Here is a 12,514-nt window from a genome sequence, read left to right as displayed (position 1 = left end):
ATTATAATATATTATGTAATCTTGGGATACCATAGACACGTATGCAAATGTTTTGACATATCATATCGACCCATGTATATATATTATTTGGAACAACCATAGACACTCTATATGCAGTAATGTTGGAGTTAGCTATACAGGTTTGAGGTTGATTCCAAAAATATATATACTTTGAGTTGTGATCTAGCCTGAGACGTGTATACACTGGGTCGTGGATTGATTCAAGATAATATATATCGATTTATTTCTGTACATCTAACTATGGACAACTAGTTATAGGTTACTAACGAGGACAGCTGACTTAATAAACTTAAAACAGTAAAACGTATTAAAAATATTGTAAATATATTTTGAACATAATTTGATATATGTACATATTTGTTATAGGTTCGTGAATCAACCAGTGGCCAAGTCTTACTTCCCGACGAAGTAAAAATCTATGAAAGTGAGTTATAGTCCCACTTTTAAAATCTAATATTTTGGGATGAGAATACATGCAATTTTATAAATGTTTTACGAAATAGACACAAGTAAATGAAACAACATTATATGGGTTAATGATCGAAGCCGAATATGCCCCTTTTTAGCTTGGTAGCCTAAGAATTTGGGAACAGACCCCCAAATTGACGCGAATCCTAAAGATAGATCTATCGGGCCCAACAAGCCCCATTCTGGAATTTAGAATGCTTTAGTACTTTGAAATTATCATGTCCGATGGGTGTCTCGGAATGATGGGGATATTCTATATGCATCTTGTTAATGTCGGTTGCCAGGTGTTCACCGTATGAATGAATTTTATCTCTATGTATGGGATGTATTGAAATATGAAATCTTGTGGTCTATTATTATGATTTGATAATATATAGGTTAAACCTATAACTCACCAACATTTTGTTGACGTTTTAAAGCATGTTTATTCTCAGGTGATTATTAAGAGCTTCCGCTGTTGCATACTAAAATAAGGACAAGATTTGGAGTCCATGCTTGTATGATATTATGTAAAAACTGCATTCAAGAAACTTATTTTCGATGTAATAAATTCTTATTGTAAACCATTATGTAATGGTCGTGTGTAAACGGTATATTTTAGATTATCATTATTTGATAATCTACGTAATGCTTTTTAAACCTTTATCGATAGAATAAAGGTTATGGTTGTTTTAAAAATGAATGCAGTCTTTGAAAAACGTCTCATATAGAGGTCAAAACCTCGCGACAAAGTCAATTAATATGGAACGTTTATAATCAATATAAACGGGACATTTCAGTTGGTATCCGAGCGTTGGTCTTAGAGAACCAGAAATTTGCATTAGTGTGTCATATCGAGTTTGTTAGGATACATTAGTGAGTCTGGACTTCGACCGTGTTTTCTTTAAAAATGATTGCTTAACACTTTTGTTGGAAATTATATATTATTAACATGTAAATATTATGTGATATATTAACCTCTTAATGTGTTTGATATTGTGTGATAGATGTCTACCACTAGTACAAATTCCATCGACTCACCTAATAATAATGAAGAGTCGAATATACTTTGGGAAGATTCACAAATTCCCGAAGAGGAACCGGAAGAAGAGGAACCGGAAGAGGAGGAACCGGAAGAGGAGGAACCGGAAGAAGAAGAGGTTCCGGAGGAAGAAATATTGATACCTACAGTAAATCGAATAAATAAGAGAAAATCCTCAACCAGCGGACCAAAGTTAAAAATGGTCAATGGTGTTTCCGCCGAGGAAGTAAAATATTGGGAAGATTACCAATTTTCTGATGAATCGGATCCCTATGAGGATTCCGATTATGTTATAGAAATTACCTCGACCCAATTTAATATAGCAAAAGAAAATAATAAGGGAAAAGATATAAAAATAGAGAAACCTATCCAACCCCGATGAACTTTATATGTATCGGCAACGTCCGTATTTCCTAAATTGTAACAATAACCCGGGAACCTATAAACCACCAGGTTTTTTTAAACCATTGTGGAAAATGACGGCTCATATTAGAGGAGCACCATATATCCCTAGAAAATTAGGAAAACAAACCAAGTCCGAAGAAGAAGAAGAAGAAGAAGAAGAAACCAGTGATTCAGATTAGAGGGTTGTAATCATGTTGTGTATTATATGTAATGTAGTGTGCTTTTACTTTTATGTTCTATGTAAAAATTGCTTGTATTGTTTGTTAATTATCTTTTACGAATCTAATCCTTGTCTATTTTACAGTATAAAAACACAAAATGGACGTTAAGGATAGACAACCAAAAATTTTAGAAGACCTACCAGGAGATATGGTTGATGAAATCTTGTCTAGAGTCGGGCAGAATTCATCAGCACAATTAGTTACGGAAAAATTAGTTTGTCAAACGTTTGAAAGACATTCCAGGCATGCCTTAGTATATAAAAGGCTTTCCTTTGAAAGATGGGGTATATCACATTGGGGAGACTTTAAGTTACGCCAAGTTTTCTTTAAGGCATTTAATGCGGAAAACCCAGATGCAATTTTACGCTACGGGTTACGAACCTATTTTGACTCAACATATCCCAACATAGGATTTCGTGAGTTAGAAAGAGCTTCTAACATGCAACATAAAGAAGCATGTTATACTTATGGGTTAGTGATGTTCGCTTCTTACCAAAGTGAGAAAAAGAATATCGGGTTACAACTTTTAAATAAAACTTTCCCACAAGTGACGGACTCAGTAGTTGGGGTGAGAAACAAGGTTTTTAGATTGCTACGAGGCTGTTGGGCATTACGAAACCCTCGTCCTTTTGACAACATTACAACATGCTGCCTAGCCAATGGTCATAACGGTTGCTTTCTACAAGACCAAGGATGGGAAGTCATCTTAGTAAAACCTGAATGCATGACTTGTTTCTGGACTTATGAATTACGTCTCTTTATTTCTTTTGCTGAACAAATTGCGTATTAACTAGAATTGCCTTTATAGTTGCTGAGTAGCAAAGATATTATGTGCTATATTTCATCCTATATGTATAATAGTGGTATTGTAAGTTTGTAAAATATTGTATAAAGATTTGAAAGCGAAATATTATTGTAATAAGTTTTTCATATAGAAGTGTAGTAGTTGAGTTGTATAGTAGCTAGTAAGTACGAACTTAACGGGTAGGTATTACCCGAATTAAAACTATAAAATGCTAATATGAAGAAAAAGCTTTTATAAATAAGTTCATATAATGCTACGAGATACTATTGACTACTCTTAAATTCTATATGATTAACTCAATTCTTTTGGCTATTTTTGAAGGAAATGGCACCGGCGACTCGTCAGAATTTGAACATGAGCGAGGAAGACTTCCGTGTTTTCCTTGCTGCGAACATAGTCGCAGTACAGGCTGCAATGCAAAATAACAATAAATATGGATCTAGCAGTGGAACTAATTCCACAAGAAATCGTGTAGGATGCTCCTACAAAGAATTCACTACCTGCAAACCTTTGGAATTTGATGGAACCGAAGGACCAATTGGATTGAAACGATGGACCAAGAAAGTTGAATCGGTGTTTGCCATAAGTAAGTGTACTGAAGAGGACAAAGTTAAGTATGCTACGCATACCTTCACAGGTACTGCGTTAACGTGGTGGAACACCTTTCTTGAACAGGTAGGATAAAATGCTGCTTACGCACTACCGTGGTCGGTATTCAAGCAATTGATGAACGAGCAGTACCACATATGAACGAAGTCAATAAGCTCAAGGTAGAATTTAGGGAGTTACAAACACAAGGGTTCGACATTACCACATATGAACGACGATTCACAGAGTTGTGCCTATTGTGTCTGGGAGTATTCGAAGATGAAGAAGAGAAGATCGACGCGTTTGTAAAAGGGTTACCAGTAAGGATTCAAGAAGATGTGAGTTCACACGAGCCCGCTTCCATACAAAAGGCAAGTCGAATGGCTCATAAACTCATAAATCAGATTGAGGGAAGAATTAAAGAGCAGGCGGCCGAAGAAGCCAACACGAAACAACTCAAGAGAAAGTGGGAAGAAACCAGTGACAAGGGTCACCAATACAACAACAACAACAATCACAACCATAATCACAATAACAATCATAACAACCGCAACAACAATCGCAACAATAACCGCAATTCCAACAATAACTGCAACAAACGTCCCAAAAACAACAACAACTACAACAGTTCCAACAACAATAACAATCCCAACAACAACCTCAATAACAACAACGGCAACAAAAATAAAAAATGCCAAAGGTGTGAAGAGTACCACCAGAATGGGTTCTGCACGACATTTTGCACCAAGTGTAAAAGAACTGGCCATGGTGCGAAAAAGTGTGAGGTCTATGGACCAAAGTTTAACAGAACTAAAGGAATAAATAGTGGCGAAACAAGTAATGCCGCCTTTGTTTGTTATTGATGTGGAAAACCGGGCCACATTAGAAGTAATTTCCCGAATCAGGGGAATACTAATGGGCAGGGCCGCGGAAGAGTTTACAATATTAATACGGCAGAAGTGTAAGAAGACCCGGAGCTTGTTACGGGTACGTTTCTTATTGACAATAAATCTGCTTATGTTTTATTTGATTCGGGTGCGGATAGAAGCTATATGAGTAGAGATTTTTGTGCTAAGTTAAGTTGCCCATTGACGCCTTTGGATAGTAAATTTTTACTCGAATTAGCAAACGGTAAATTAATTTCAGCAGATAATATATGTCGGGATAGAGAAATTAAACTGGGGGATGAAACGTTTAAAATTGATTTAATACCAGTCGAGTTAGGGAGTTTTGATGTAATAATTGGCATGAACTAGTTGAAAAAGATGAGAGCAGAGGTCGTTTGTTATAAAAATGCGATTCGCATTATGCGTGAAAAAGAAAAACCTTTAATGGTGTACGAGAAAAGAACAACGCGAAATTAAACCTTATTAGTAGTTTGAAGGCGTAAAAACTGATAAGAAAAGGTTGTTACGTCATTCTAGCACACATCAAGGAAGTTAAACCTGAAGAAAAGAACATCAGTGATGTTCCCGTCGCAAAAGAATTTCCCGATGTATTTCTGAAAGAATTACCGGGATTACCCCCACATCGATCCGTTGAATTTCAAATAGACCTTGTACCAGGAGCTGCACCAATAGCTCGTGCTCCTTACCGACTCGCACCCTGCGAAATGAAAGAATTACAAAGTCAGTTACAGGAACTTTTAGAGCGTGGTTTCATTCGACCAAGTACATCACCGTGGTGAGCTCCTGTTTTGTTTGTCAAGAAGAAGGATGGTACATTTAGGTTGTGTATTGACTACCGAGAGTTGAACAAACTTACCATCAAGAACCGCTACCCACTACCGAGAATCGACAACTTATTTGATCAACTACAAGGCTCGTCGGTTTATTCGAAGATTGATTTACGTTCTGGGTATCATCAAATGCGGGTGAAGGAGGATGATATTCCAAAGACTGCTTTTAGGACGCGTTACGGTCATTACGAGTTTATGGTTATGCCGTTTGGGTTGACTAACGCACCAGCTGTGTTCATGGACCTCATGAACCGAGTGTGTGGACCATACTTTGACAAGTTTGTCATTGTTTTCATCGATGACATACTTATTTACTCAAAGAATGACCAAGAGCATGAAGAAAATTTGAGAAAAGTGCTAGAGTTGTTAAGAAAGGAAAAACTGTACGCTAAGTTTTCAAAGTGTGCATTTTGGTTGGAAGAAGTTCAATTCCTCGGTCACATAGTGAACAAATAAGGTATTCAGGTGGATCCAGCAAAGATTGAAACCGTTGAAAAGTGGGAAACCCCGAAATCTCCGAAGCACATACGCCAATTTTTAGGGCTGACTGGTTATTACAGGAGATTCATCCAAGATTTTTCCAAAATAGCAAAACCCTTGAATGCATTAACGCATAAAGGGAAGAAATTTGAATGGAAGGATGAACAAGAGAAAGCGTTTCAATTGTTGAAGAAAAAGTTAAGTACGACACCTATATTGACATTACCTGAAGGGAATGATGATTTTGTGATATATTGTGACGCCTCAAAGCAAGGTCTCGGTTGTGTATTAATGCAACGAACGAAGGTAATTGCTTATGCGTCTAGACAATTGAAGATTCATGAGCAGAATTATACGACGCATGATTTGGAATTAGGCGCAGTTGTTTTTGCATTAAAGACTTGGAGGCACTACTTATATGGGGTCAAAATTATTATATATACCGACCACAAAAGTCTTCAACACGTATTTAATCAGAAACAACTGAACTTAAGGCAGCGCAGATGGATTGAATTGTTGAATGATTAAGACTTTGAGATTCGTTACCACCCGGGGAAGGCAAATGTGGTAGCTGACGCCTTGAGCAGAAAGGACAGAGAACCTATTCGAGTAAAAGCTATGAATATAATGATTCACAATAACCTTACTACTCAAATAAAGGAGGCGCAACAAGGAGTTTTAAAAGAGGGAAATTTAAAGAATGAAATACCCAAAGGATCGGAGAAGCATCTTAATATTCGGGAAAACGGAACTCAGTATAGGGCTAAAAGAATTTGGGTACCAAAATTTGGAGATATGAGAGAACTGGTACTTAGAGAAGCTCATAAAACCAGATACTCAATACATCCTGGAACGGGAAAGATGTACAAGGATCTTAAGAAACATTTTTGGTGGCCGGGTATGAAAGTCGATGTTGCTAAATACGTAGGAGAATGTTTGACGTGTTCTAAGGTCAAAGCTGAGCATCAGAAACCATCAGGTCTACTTCAACAACCCAAAATCCCGGAATAGAAATGGGAAAACATTACCATGGATTTCATCACTAAATTGCCAAGGACTGCAAGTGTTTTTGATACTATTTGGGTAATAGTTGATCATCTCACCAAATCAGCACACTTCCTGCCAATAAGAGAAGATGACAAGATGGAGAAGTTAGCACGATAGTATTTGAAGGAAGTCGTCTCCAGACATGGAATACCAATCTCTATTATCTCTGATAGGGATGGCAGATTTATTTCAAGATTCTGGCAGACATTACAGCAAGCATTAGGAACTCGTCTAGACATGAGTACTGCCTATCATCCACAAACAGATGGGCAGAGCAAAAGGATGATACAAACGCTTGAAGACATGCTACGAGCATGTGTTATTGATTTCGGAAACAGTTGGGATAGACACCTTCCGTTAGCAGAATTTTCCTACAACAACAGCTACCATTCAAGCATTGAGATGGCGCCGTTTGAAGCACTTTATGGTAGAAAGTGCAGATCTCCGATTTTTTGGAGTGAAGTGGGGGATAGACAGATTACGGGTCCGGAGATAATACAAGAAACTACCGAGAAGATCATCTAAATTCAATAACGGTTGAAAACCGCCCAAAGTCGACAAAAGAGCTACGCTGACATTAAAAGAAAAGATATAGAATTTGAAATTAGAGAGATGGTCATGCTTAAAGTTGCACCTTAGAAAGGCGTTGTTCGATTTGGTAAACGAGGGAAATTAAATCCAAGGTATATTGGACCATTCAAGATTATTGATCGTGTCGGACCAGTAGCTTACCGACTTGAATTACTTTAACAACTCGCGGCTGTACATAACACTTTTCACGTCTCGAATTTGAAAAAATGTTTTGCTAAAGAAGATCTCACTATTCCGTTAGACGAAATCCAAATCAACGAAAAACTTCAATTCATTGAAGAACCCGTCGAAATAATGGATCGTGAGGTTAAAAGACTTAAGCAAAACAAGATACCAATTATTAAAGTTCGATGGAATGCTCGTAGAGGACCTGAGTTCACCTGGGAACGAGAAGATCAGATGAAGAAGAAATACCCGCACTTATTTCCAAAAGATACGTCAACACCTCCAACTGCTTAAAATTTCGGGACGAAATTTATTTAACGGGTAGGTACTGTATTGACCCGAACTTTTCCATGTTTTTATATATTAAATGAAATTGATATTTATATGATTAAGTGTTTCCAACATGTTAAGCAATCAAACTTGTTAAGACTTGATTAATTGAAATAGGTTTCATATAGACAATTGACCACCCAAGTTGACCGGTGATTCACGAACGTTAAAACTTGTAAAAACTATATGATGTCATATATATGGATATATATATATATATATATATATATATATATATATATATATATATATATATATATATATATATATATATATATATATATATATATATATATATATATAGTTAACATACTATTATGATAAGTAAACATATCATTAAGTATATTAACAATGAACTACATATGTAAAAACAGAACTACTAACTTAATGATTTCGAAACGAGGCATATATGTAACGATTATCGTTGTAACGACATTTAATGTATATATATCATATTAAGATATATTAATACATCATGTTATCATGATAATGTAATAATTTAACATCTCATTTGATATAATAAATAATGGATTAACAACATTTAACAAGATCGTTAAACTAAAGGTTTCAAAACAACACTTACATGTAACGACTAACGATGACTTAACGACTCATTTAAAATGTATATACATGTAGTATTTTAATATGTATTCATACACTTTTTAAAGACTTCAAGACACTTATCAAAGTACTTCTACTTAACAAAAATGCTTACAATTACATCCTCATTCATTTTCATCAACAATTCTACTCGTATGCACCCGTATTCGTACTTGTACAATACACAGCTTTTAGATGTATGTACTATTAGTATATACACTCCAATTATCAGATCTTAGCAGCCCATGTGAGTCACCTAACACATGTGGGAACCATCATTTGACAACTAGCATGAAATATATCATAAAATTACAAAAATATTAGTAATCATTCATGACTTATTTACATGTAAACAAAATTACACATCCTTTATATTTAATCCATATACCAACGACCAAAAACACCTACAAACACTTTCATTCTTCAATTTTCTTCATCTAATTGATCTCTCTCAAGTTCTATCTTCAAGTTCTAAGTGTTCTTCATAAATTCTATAAGTTCTAGTTTCATAAAATCAAGAATACTTCCAAGTTTGCTAGCTTACTTCCAATCTTGTAAAGTGATCATCCAACCTCAAGAAATCTTTCTTATTTAAAGTAATATATCTTTCTAATATAAGGTAGTACTCATATTCAAACTTTGTTTCAATTTCTATAACTATAACAATCTTATTTCGAGTGGAAATCTTACTTGAACTTGTTTTCGTGTCATGATTTTGCTTCAAGAACTCTCAAGCCATCCAAGGATTCTTTGAAGCTAGATCTATTTTTCTCATTTCCAGTAGGTTTATCCACAAAACCTGAGGTAGTAATGATGTTCATAACATCATTCGATTCATATATATAAAACTACCTTATTCGAAGGTTTAAACTTGTAATCACTAGAACATAGTTTAGTTAATTCTAAACTTGTTCGCAAACAAAAGTTAATCCTTCTAACTTGACTTTTAAAATCAACTAGACACATGTTCTATATCTATATGATATGCTAACTTAATGATTTAAAACCTGAAAACACGAAAAACACCGTAAAACCGGATATACGCCGTCGTAGTAACACCGCGGGCTGTTTTGGGTTAATTAATTAAAAACTATGATAAACTTTGATTTAAAAGTTGTTCTTATGGGAAAATGATTTTTCTTATGAACATGAAACTATATCCAAAAATCATGGTTAAACTCAAAGTGGAAGTATGTTTTCCAAAATGGTCATCTAGAAGTCGTTCTTTCGACTGAAATAACTACCTTTACAAAAATGACTTGTAACCTGTATTTCTGACTATAAACTTATACTTTTTCTGTTTAGATTCATAAACTTAAGATCAATATGAAACCATAGCAACTTTAAACACTCAAAACGGATTTAAAACGAAGAAGTTATGGGTAAAACAAGATTAGATAATTTTTGTTGTTGTAGCTACGTGAAAATTGATAACAAATATATATTAATCATATCCTAGCTAACTCATATTGTATTACATGTATTCTAATATATTATGTAATCTTGAGATACCATAGACACGTATGCAAATGTTTTGACATATCATATCGACCCATGTATATATATTATTTGGAACAACCATAGACACTCTATATGCAGTAATGTTGGAGTTAGCTATACAGGGTTGAGGTTGATTCTAAAAATATATATGCTTTGAGTTGTGATCTAGCCTAAGACGTGTATACACTGGGTTGTGGATTGATTCAAGATAATATATATCGATTTATTTCTGTACATCTAACTATGGACAACTAGTTATAGGTTACTAACGAGGACAGCTGACTTAATAAACTTAAAACAGTAAAACGTATTAAAAATATTGTAAATATATTTTGAACATAATTTGATATATGTACATATTTGTTATAGGTTCGTGAATCGACCAGTGGCCAAGTCTTACTTCCCGACGAAGTAAAAATCTGTGAAAGTGAGTTATAGTCCCACTTTTAAAATCTAATATTTTGGGATGAGAATACATGCAATTTTATAAATGTTTTACGAAATAGACACAAGTAAATGAAACTATATTATATGGGTGAATGATCGAAGCCGAATATGCCCCTTTTTAGCTTGGTAGCCTAAGAATTTGGGAACAGACCCCCAAATTGACGCGAATCCTAAAGATAGATCTATCGGGCCCAACAAGCCCCATTCTGGAATTTGGAATGCTTTAGTACTTCTAAATTATCATGTCCGATGGGTGTCCCGGAATGATGGGGATATTCTATATGCATCTTGTTAATGTCGGTTACCAGGTGTTCACCGTATGAATGAATTTTATCTCTATGTATGGGATGTATTGAAATATGAAATATTGTGGTCTATTATTATGATTTGATAATATATAGGTTAAACCTATAACTCACCAACATTTTGTTGACGTTTTAAAGCATATTTATTCTCAGGTGATTATTAAGAGCTTCCGCTGTTGCATACTAAAATAAGGACAAGATTTGGAGTCCATGCTTGTATGATATTATGTAAAAACTGCATTCAAGAAACTTATTTTCGATGTAATATATTCTTATTGTAAACCATTATGTAATGGTCGTGTGTAAACGGTATATTTTAGATTATCATTATTTGATAATCTACGTAATGCTTTTTAAACCTTTATCGATAGAATAAAGGTTATGGTTGTTTTAAAAATAAATGTAGTCTTTGAAAAACGTCTCATATAGAGGTCAAAACCTCGCGACAAAGTCAATTAATATGGAACGTTTATAATCAATATGAACGGGACATTTCACGCGCACTGCTACACCATAGTGAATCCTAAAGGATTACACTAACCATCAACACACGCTCTTTTGGCCATGATCACGAGTAGTGTAACATCGCGTACTGCTACACCTTAGTGAATCCTAACGGATTACACTAACCATCCACCCCAAACAAATATCCATTAGTGTACTTAACACCGTGTAACACTAACCACCAGGTGGTGTCTTAACACCGCGACTAACCCACCCAAGTAAAATCCATCATACACGTACGCGCATCATACGTATGTGTATACAACGCCAACACAATCGAGCAAGAACCGCCCATACCGCACATAGGCACAAAATAATAATATCCTAGAAGAGAATCCGACACGCACATCCCTTAACCGAGGGATCTCACTTGCTCGTCAAACACGTCCATTATCTCTAAATGGGATTCACCACATTACCACCTCGGTGATAATTTAAACCCAAAACTATAAGTACAAATTAACCGAAATTGTACTCTACCACAAATCGACCAAATCTAGGTCCGGACGCAAATACCAGATCTACTAAGAGTATCATCCGAAATCTCACACTAAAACCTCCTCGTGTGGGAGTGTAACTCCCCCACTTGGAACTACGTTCCATAACCGCATCATGTACAACCGTACAATGCTACCAAGGGTAGACTTTACTAACAATTGGATTCACACAACCCATCACCACATCTTGCTCCAACCTTGAGCATACGAAGGATTTTAACCTATCCTCAAACACTTCGAACGAAGAGTTTACCACAATCACACAAACTTCATTCTTGCAACTTTCCAATTGCTATAGTTTGTCAATCTCCACCTAGTCACTCATGTACCTAAGGGTTTCTCTCCAGTACCCCAAGTACAATGTAACATCAACACCATCGGAGTCGAACACCATGCTAGTAGGTATGAAAGAGGCACCTAACATCGCGTCATGTAGACTCCATTACCAACATACACATCGAGATCAAACACTCGATCTTTAGGGTTTTATCTACCCGTCAAACCTCATGGTTCATCAACTTCAACACGAAAGCAAACACGCGCTTAATGACTGAACATCAAACCCCATACACATGGCTTGGTAGAAACATTTTTCGAACACCAAGGAATGCTTGGTTGCACCAAGTCTTACGCCCTTCGCCCATCAATCAAAACGTCACCATAGGGTACTTCCATTAGGAACGTCACCCATAACAATAACATGCACAACACAAGGCTTTTAACAAATCCAAACTCAACGACACATAATAAATAATCAAAGGACATATTTATTAAAACAAAA

This window comes from Rutidosis leptorrhynchoides, chromosome 3 (genome assembly GCF_046630445.1).
Source record: "Rutidosis leptorrhynchoides isolate AG116_Rl617_1_P2 chromosome 3, CSIRO_AGI_Rlap_v1, whole genome shotgun sequence".
In the NCBI taxonomy this organism is placed as follows: domain Eukaryota; kingdom Viridiplantae; phylum Streptophyta; class Magnoliopsida; order Asterales; family Asteraceae; genus Rutidosis; species Rutidosis leptorrhynchoides.
Note: the sequence above shows the minus strand (reverse complement) of the source record.